This window comes from Pseudophryne corroboree, chromosome 6, assembly GCF_028390025.1.
Source record: "Pseudophryne corroboree isolate aPseCor3 chromosome 6, aPseCor3.hap2, whole genome shotgun sequence".
In the NCBI taxonomy this organism is placed as follows: Eukaryota; Metazoa; Chordata; class Amphibia; order Anura; family Myobatrachidae; genus Pseudophryne; species Pseudophryne corroboree.
Genome location: NC_086449.1, coordinates 761,101,996 through 761,110,754, shown reverse-complemented (window position 1 = coordinate 761,110,754; position 8,759 = coordinate 761,101,996).

Here is an 8,759-nt window from a genome sequence, read left to right as displayed (position 1 = left end):
GCCAGGTGATTATTATTTTTTTGGCATAATTATTTAGTTTTTAAAATATTTTATTTTTCAAGCGATGGGAGTGGGACAACGGACAGCAAATTGTGGTCCGGGAACTGGCAGTGGGGTGAGGTTGGGGCTGCTTTGGTGGCCTCAAGGCATCGAGACTGGCCCCCAAATGAAGGGGGCAGTGACATGATTGAGGGGAGGGGGGTGGGATGCGGCCATTAATGTGCCTAGGGGTGCCCTTACCCCTAAATTCGCCCCTGGCTGCTGCCAGTGGGTACATTAACCCTGTAATTCCTGGACCTGGACTGCTGGTTAAAGTTACAGGTATGTTAAGTATATTTACACAGGTATTACTTGTTCTGCACACTCCCTGGAAACATGAACTACTTGTTTTAATTATATTTTCTATATAATGGTAATGTAATGGTAGCATTGTAATTCATGATACATGCCTGCTTTCAGAGACACCCTACTGCGCGATTATTATATGGGATATATACTGTAATGTAAGTGGCTCATGTGTAAATACAGTGGCGTAACTACTGCCCCCGCAGCCCTCGCGGTGGCTTGGGGGCGAGGGGCTGCGGGGGCGCCACTGATTTACAGCAGACTGACATGCGGACGAGCGTCCGCATGTCAGTCTGCGGTCTCCTTCCCTCCGCCGCTTGTTGGAGGGACACGGAGGGCACAGAGCGCCTCCCTGTGTCCCTCCTGCATCATCTCCGGCGGCCGCGGGTCTAATAGGGGGAAGTGCCGTCCGGGAGCTCTAATTGGCTCACGAACCGGCACTTCCCCCTATTAGACCCGCGGCCGCCGGAGATGATGCAGTAGGAGGGACACAGGAGAGGCGAGCTGTGCCCTCCGTGTCCCTCCAAAAAGCAGCAGCGGCGCGGGGGGGGGGATATCTGGCACTGGGGCATATATGGCACTGGGGGGGGAATATCTGGCACTGGGGGCATATATGGCACTGGGGGGGGGATATCTGGCACTGGGGGCATATATGGCACTGGGGGGGAATATCTGGCACTGAAGGCATATATGGCACTGGGGGGGGGGAATATCTGGCACTGGGGGCATATATGGCACTGGGGGAGAATATCTGGCACTGGGGGCATATCTGGCACTGGGGGCATATATGGCACTGGGGGGGAATATCTGGCACTGGGGGAATATCTGGCACTGGGGGGAATATATGGCACTTGGGGCATATGTGGCACTGGGGGGGGGGTATATGTGTACCTGGCACATGGGGGGGGGGCTATATTTGGCACTGGGGCATGTGAGTACCTGGCACTGTGGGGGAATATCTGGCACTGGGGACATATGTGGCACTGGGAGCACAGCCCTAGCAACAAGGACTACCTCCTAGCAACGAGCATGACACCCAGTGCATGAAACACCTGGCAACGAGCATGACACCCAGTGCATGAAACACCTGGCAACGAGCATGACACCCAGTGCATGAAACCCCTGGCAACGAGCATGACACCCTGAGCATGAAAACCCCTGGCACCGTGCATGGAACCAAGAGCATGAAACCCCTGGCAACGAGCATGACACCCAGTGCATGAAACCCCTGACAACGAGCAGGTAATTGAAAAGTAATTAGAAGCCTTACTGTAGGACTTAATGTGTAATGGGCATTACGGTGTGTGGCATAATGTATCACGGACATTGCGGTGTGTGTCATAATGTGTCACAGGCATTACGGTGTATGGTATACTATATCGCGGGCATTGTGATATGTGGTATAATGTCTCAGGGTCATTGCAGTGTGGCATAATACATAACTGGCATTGCGGTGTGTGGCATAGGGTATAACGGGCAGGGCATTGCGGTATGTGTCACAGGCATTACGGTGTATGGTATACTATATCACGGGCATTGTGGTATAATGTCTCAAGGTCATTGCAGTGTGTGGCATAATGTGTCACAGGCATTGTATGTGCTATAATGTATCGGGCATTGCAGTGTGTGGCATAATGTATCACGGACATTGCGGTGTGTGTCATAATGTGTAACAGACATTGTATGTGCTATAATGTATCAGGGGCATTGCAGTGTGTAGCATAATGTATAACGGGCATTGCGATTCCTGTCATAATGTGTCACATGCATTACGGTGTGTGGCATAATGTGTCACAGGCATTACGGTGTGTGGCATAATGTGTCGGGGGCATTACAGTGTGTGCATATTGTGTCATGTGCATTATTGTGTGCGGCATAATGTCTAAGGGCCATTGCAGTATGTGGCATAATGTATACTGGGCATTATTACTATAAGGAGGAAAAATGACAAATAATGTAAGGGGCATGAATCAGGATTATTTTTCTTTCCTGTGGTGGCCAACGTATGGGCGTGCAGGTTGCAAAACTGGGGTATAAGGTAGTCTTTTCCTGCAATACCACGCCCCTTTATGCAAAACCACGCCCATTCCAACGAAACCACACCCATTTTTTGACGCGCGCGCCTTTGGCGCGCGGATATTTATCCCTTTCTTGCTCCCAATTATGGAGCATGGGGGGGGGGGGGGGGGGGCGCCGAATAATTTTTTGGCTTGGGGGAGAAAAATTTCTAGTTACGCCACTGTGTAAATACACATATATGGGAACCCACCTCCACAATCCTGCGTTTGCCCCTGTAACAGTACAGTCCTGTGAGATATTGCACAATTCTGAAACAACTTCCCAGTAATGGCCTTCTATATGTTCTACACAGGTCCGTAACTACGTGTGTGCCAAGTGGGCTTGGCACACAGCGCAGTTGCCCTGAGGGCGCACGGCCAGCGGCATGTAATGAGTCAAATTGACTCACTTCTCACCTGCCTGCACTGAGGGAGCTGCACGAGGAGCCTGACTGCCAGAGGGTAAGTATATCTCATTCTTTCTTTCTCTCTCTCTCTCTCTCTCGGACACCGTCTGCCATAATGTGTAAAAAGGGAGCCTGGCTGCCGCAATGTGTAAGAAGGGGGACTGCCTGCCGCAATGTGTAAAAAGGGGGACTGGCTGCCGCAATGTGTAAATAGGCGGACTGCCTGCCGCAATGTGTAAAAAGGGGGACTGGCTGCCGCAATGTGTAAAAAGGGGGACTGGCTGCCGCAATGTGTAAATAGGCGGACTGCCTGCCGCAATGTGTAAAAAGGGGGACTGGCTGCCGCAATGTGTAAAAAGGGGGACTGGCTGCCGCAAAGTGTAAAAAGGGGGACTGGCTCCCGCAATGTGTAAAAAGGGGGACTGTCTGCTGTAATGTGTAAAAAGGGGGACTAGCTGCTGTAATGTGTAAAAAGGGGGCCTGGCTGTCGCAATGTATAAAAAGGGGGACTGGCTGCCGCAATGTGTAAAAAGGGGGACTGTCTGCTGTATAGTGATGTGCACCGGAAATTTTTCGGGTTTTGTGTTTTGGTTTTGGGTTCGGTTCCGCGGCCGTGTTTTGGATTCGGACGCGTTTTGGCAAAACCTTACCGAAAATTTTTTGTCGGATTCGGGTGTGTTTTGGATTCGGGTGTTTTTTCAAAAAACCCTCAAAAACAGCTTAAATCATAGAATTTGGGGGTCATTTTGATCCCATAGTATTATTAACTTCAATAACCATAATTTCCACTCATTTTCAGTCTATTCTGAACACCTCACACCTCACAATATTATTTTTAGTCCTAAAATTTGCCCCGAGGTCGCTGGATGGCTAAGCTAAGCGACCCAAGTGGCCGACACAAACACCTGGCCCATCTAGGAGTGGCACTGCAGTGTCAATCAAGACAGGATGGGCCTTCCAAAAAATACTCCCCAAACAGCACATGATGCAAAGAAAAAAAGAGGCGCACCAAGGTCGCTGTGTGACTAAGCTAAGCGACCCAAGTGGCCGACACAAACACCTGGCCTATCTAGGAGTGGCACTGCAGTGTCAGGCAGGATGGCCCTTCCAAAAAATACTCCCCAAACAGCACATGATGCAAAGAAAAAAAGAGGCGCACCAAGGTGGCTGTGTGACTAAGCTAAGCGACACAAGTGGCCGACACAAACACCTGGCCCATCTAGGAGTGGCACTGCAGTGTCAATCAAGACAGGATGGCCCTTCCAAAAAATACTCCCCAAACAGCACATGATGCAAAGAAAAAAAGAGGCGCACCAAGGTGGCTGTGTGACTAAGCTAAGCGACACAAGTGGCTGACACAAACACCTGGCCCATCTAGGAGTGGCACTGCAGTGTCAATCAAGACAGGATGGCCCTTCCAAAAAATACTCCCCAAACAGCACATGATGTAAAGAAAAAAAGAGGCGTACCAAGGTCGCTGTGTGACTAAGCTAAGCGACACAAGTGGCCGACACAAACACCTGGCCCATCTAGGAGTGGCACTGCAGTGTCAATCAAGACAGGATGGCCCTTCCAAAAAATACTCCCCAAACAGCACATGATGCAAAGAAAAAAAGAGGCGCACCAAGGTGGCTGTGTGACTAAGCTAAGCGACACAAGTGGCCGACACAAACACCTGGCCCATCTAGGAGTGGCACTGCAGTGTCAATCAAGACAGGATGGCCCTTCCAAAAAATACTCCCCAAACAGCACATGATGCACAGAAAAAAAGAGGCGCACCAAGGTCGCTGTGTGACTAAGCTAAGCGACCCAAGTGGCCGACACAAACACCTGGCCCATCTAGGAGTGGCACTGCAGTGTCAATCAAGACAGGATGGCCCTTCCAAAAAATTGTCCCCAAACAGCACATGATGCAAAGAAAAATGAAAGAAAAAAGAGGTGCAAGATGGATTTGTCCTTGGGCCCTCCCACCCACCCTTATGTTGTATAAACAGGACATGCACACTTTAACGAACCCATCATTTCAGCGACAGGGTCTGCCACATGACTGTGACTGAAATGACTGGTTGGTTTGGGCCCCCACCAAAAAAGAAGCAATCAATCTCTCCTTGCACAAACTGGCTCTACAGAGGCAAGATGTCCACCTCATCATCATCCTCCGATTCCTCACCCCTTTCACTGTGTACATCCCCCTCCTCACAGATTATTAATTCGTCCCCACTGGAATCCACCATCTCAGGTCCCCGTGTACTTTCTGGAGGCAATTGCTGCTGGTGAATGTCTCCACGGAGGAATTGATTATAATTCATTTTGATGAACATCATCTTCTCCACATTTTCTGGAAGTAACCTTGTACGCCGATTGCTGACAAGGTGAGCGGCTGCACTAAACACTCTTTCGGAGTACACACTGGAGGGATGGCAACTTAGGTAGAATAAAGCCAGTTTGTGCAAGGGCCTCCAAATTGCCTCTTTTTCCTGCCAGTATACGTACGGACTGTCTGACGTGCCTACATGGATGCGGTCACTCATATAATCCTCCACCATTCTTTCAGTGGTGAGAGAATCATATGCAGTGACAGTAGACGACATGTCAGTAATCGTTGGCAGGTCCTTCAGTCCGGACCAGATGTCAGCACTCGCTCCAGACTGCCCTGCATCACCGCCAGCGGGTGGGCTCGTAACTCTTAGCCTTTTCCTCGCACCCCCAGTTGCGGGAGAATTTGAAGGAGGAGATGGTGACGGGTCACGTTCCGCTTGACTTGACAATTTTCTCACCAGCAGGTCTTTGAACCTCTGCAGACTTGTGTCTGCCGGAAAGAGAGATACAACGTAGGTTTTAAATCTAGGATCGAGCACGGTGGCCAAAATGTAGTGCTCTGATTTCAACAGATTGACCACCCGTAATTCCTGGTTAAGCGAATTAAGGGCTCCATCCACAAGTCCCACATGCCTAGCGGAATCGCTCTGTTTTAGCTCCTCCTTCAATGTCTCCAGCTTCTTCTGCAAAAGCCTGATGAGGGGAATGACCTGACTCAGGCTGGCAGTGTCTGAACTGACTTCACGTGTGGCAAGTTCAAAGGGTTGCAGAACCTTGCACAACGTTGAAATCATTCTCCACTGCGCTTGAGTCAGGTGCATTCCACCTCCATTGCCTATATCGTGGCCAGATGTATAGGCTTTAATGGCCTTTTGCTGCTCCTCCATCCTCTGAAGCATATAGAGGGTTGAATTCCACCTCGTTACCACCTCTTGCTTCAGATGATGGCAGGGCAGGTTCAGGAATGTTTGGTGGTGCTCCAGTCTTCGGTACGCGGTGCCTGAACGCCGAAAGTGGCCCGCAATTCTTCGGGCCACCGACAGCATCTCTTGCACGCCCCTGTCGTTTTTTAAATAATTCTGCACCACCAAATTCAAGGTATGTGCAAAACATGGGACGTGATGGAATTTGCCCAGATGTAATGCACGCACAATATTGCTGGCGTTGTCCGATGTCACAAATCCCCAGGAGAGTCCAATTGGGGTAAGCCATTCTGCGATGATCTTCCTCAGTTGCCGTAAAAGGTTTTCAGCTGTGTGGCTATTCTGGAAAGCGGTGATACAAAGCGTAGCCTGCCTAGGAACGAGTTGGCGTTTGCGAGATGCTGCTACTGGTGCCGCCGCTGCTGTTCTTGCTGCGGGAGGCAATACATCTACCCAGTGGGCTGTCACAGTCATATAGTCCTGAGTCTGCCCTGCTCCACTTGTCCACATGTCCGTGGTTAAGTGGACATTGGGTACAACTGCATTTTTTAGGACACTGGTGAGTCTTTTTCTGAGGTCTGTGTAAATTTTCGGTATTGCCTGCCTAGAGAAATGGAACCTAGATGGTATTTGGTACCGGGGACACGGTACCTCAATCAAGTCTCTAGTTGGCTCTGAATTAACGATGGATACCGGAACCACGTTTCTCACCGCCCAGGCTGCCAAGGCCTCAGTTATCCGCTTTGCAGCAGGATGACTGCTGTGATATTATATCTTCCTCGCAAAGGACTGTTGGACAGTCAATTGCTTACTGGAAGTAGTACAAGTGGTCTTCCGACTTCCCCTCTGGGATGACGATCGACTCCCAGCAGCAACAACAGCAGCGCCAGCAGCAGTAGGCGTTACACTCAAGGATGCATCGGAGGAATCCCAGGCAGGAGAGGACTCGTCAGACTTGACAGTGACATGGCCTGCAGGACTATTGGCTTTCCTGGGTAAGGAGGAAATTGACACTGAGGGAGTTGGTGGTGTGGTTTGCAGGAGCTTGGTTACAAGAGGAAGGGATTTAGTGGTCAGTGGACTGCTTCCGCTGTCACCCAAAGTTTTTGAACTTGTCACTGACTTATGATGAATGCGCTGCAGGTGACGTATAAGGGAGGATGTTCCGAGGTGGTTAACGTCTTTACCCCTACTTATTACAGCTTGGCAAAGGCAACACACGGCTTGACACCTGTTGTCCGCATTTGTGTTGAAATAATTCCACACCGAAGAGCTGATTTTTTTTGTATTTTGACCAGGCATGTCAAGGGCCATATTCCTCCCACGGACAACAGGTGTCTCCCCGGGTGCCTGACTTAAACAAACCACCTCACCATCAGAATCCTCCTTGTCAATTTCCTCCCCAGCGCCAGCAACACCCATATCCTCATCCTGGTGTACTTCAACAGTGACATCTTCAATTTGACTATCAGGAACTGGACTGCGGGTGCTCCTTCCAGCACTTGCAGGGGGCGTGCAAATGGTGGAAGGCGCAAGCTCTTCCCGTCCAGTGTTGGGAAGGTCAGGTATCGCAACCGACACAATTGGACTCTCCTTGGGGATTTGTGATTTTGAAGAACGCACAGTTCTTTGCTGTGCTTTTGCCAGCTTAAGTCTTTTCTTTTTTCTAGCGAGAGGATGAGTGCTTCCATCCTCATTTGAAGCTGAACCACTAGCCATGAACATAGGCCAGGGCCTCAGCCGTTCCTTGCCACTCCGTGTCGTAAATGGCATATTGGCAAGTTTACGCTTCTCCTCAGACGCTTTTAATTTTGATTTTTGGGTCATTTTACTGAACTTTTGTGTTTTGGATTTTACATGCTCTCTACTATGACATTGGGCATCGGCCTTGGCAGACGACGTTGATGGCATTTCATCGTCTCGGCCATGACTAGTGGCAGCAGCTTCAGCACGAGGTGGAAGTGGATCTTGATCTTTCCCTTTAACCTCCACATTTTTGTTCTCCATTTTTTAATGTGTGGAATTATATGCCAGTATCAATAGCAATGGCCTACTACTATATTTACTGCGCACAACTAAAAGGCACCACAGGTATACAATGTAGATGGATGGATACTAGTATACTTTATGGATGACGAGTGACGACACAGAGGTAGGTACACAGCAGTGGCCTACCGTACTGCTATATACAGTATACTGGACCTGGTGGACACTGTCAGCAAACTGCTAAACTAGTCTAAAAAAAAGGCACCACAGGTATACAATGTAAATGGATGGATAGTATACTTAATGGATGACGAGTGACGACACAGAGGTAGGTACAGCAGTGGCCTACCGTACTGCTATATATAGTATACTGGACCTGGTGGACACTGTCAGCAAACTGCTAAACTAAAATGCACCACAGGTATAGGAATGTAGATGGATAGTATACTTAATGGATGACGACACAGAGGTAGGTACAGCAGTGCACTCTTCACTGTACTCCTCCTATATATAATATTAATTGTACTGGTGGTCCCCAGTCCCCACAATAAAGCAGCACACTGTGAGCACAGATATGGAGTGTTTTTCAGGCAGACAAACGTATACTGGTGGTCACTGTCAGCAAAACTCTGCACTGTACTCCTGATATAGCTGCTCCCCCCCAGTCCCCACAATTAAGCAGTGTGAGCACTCAGCACAGATATATCATGCAGCACACTGAG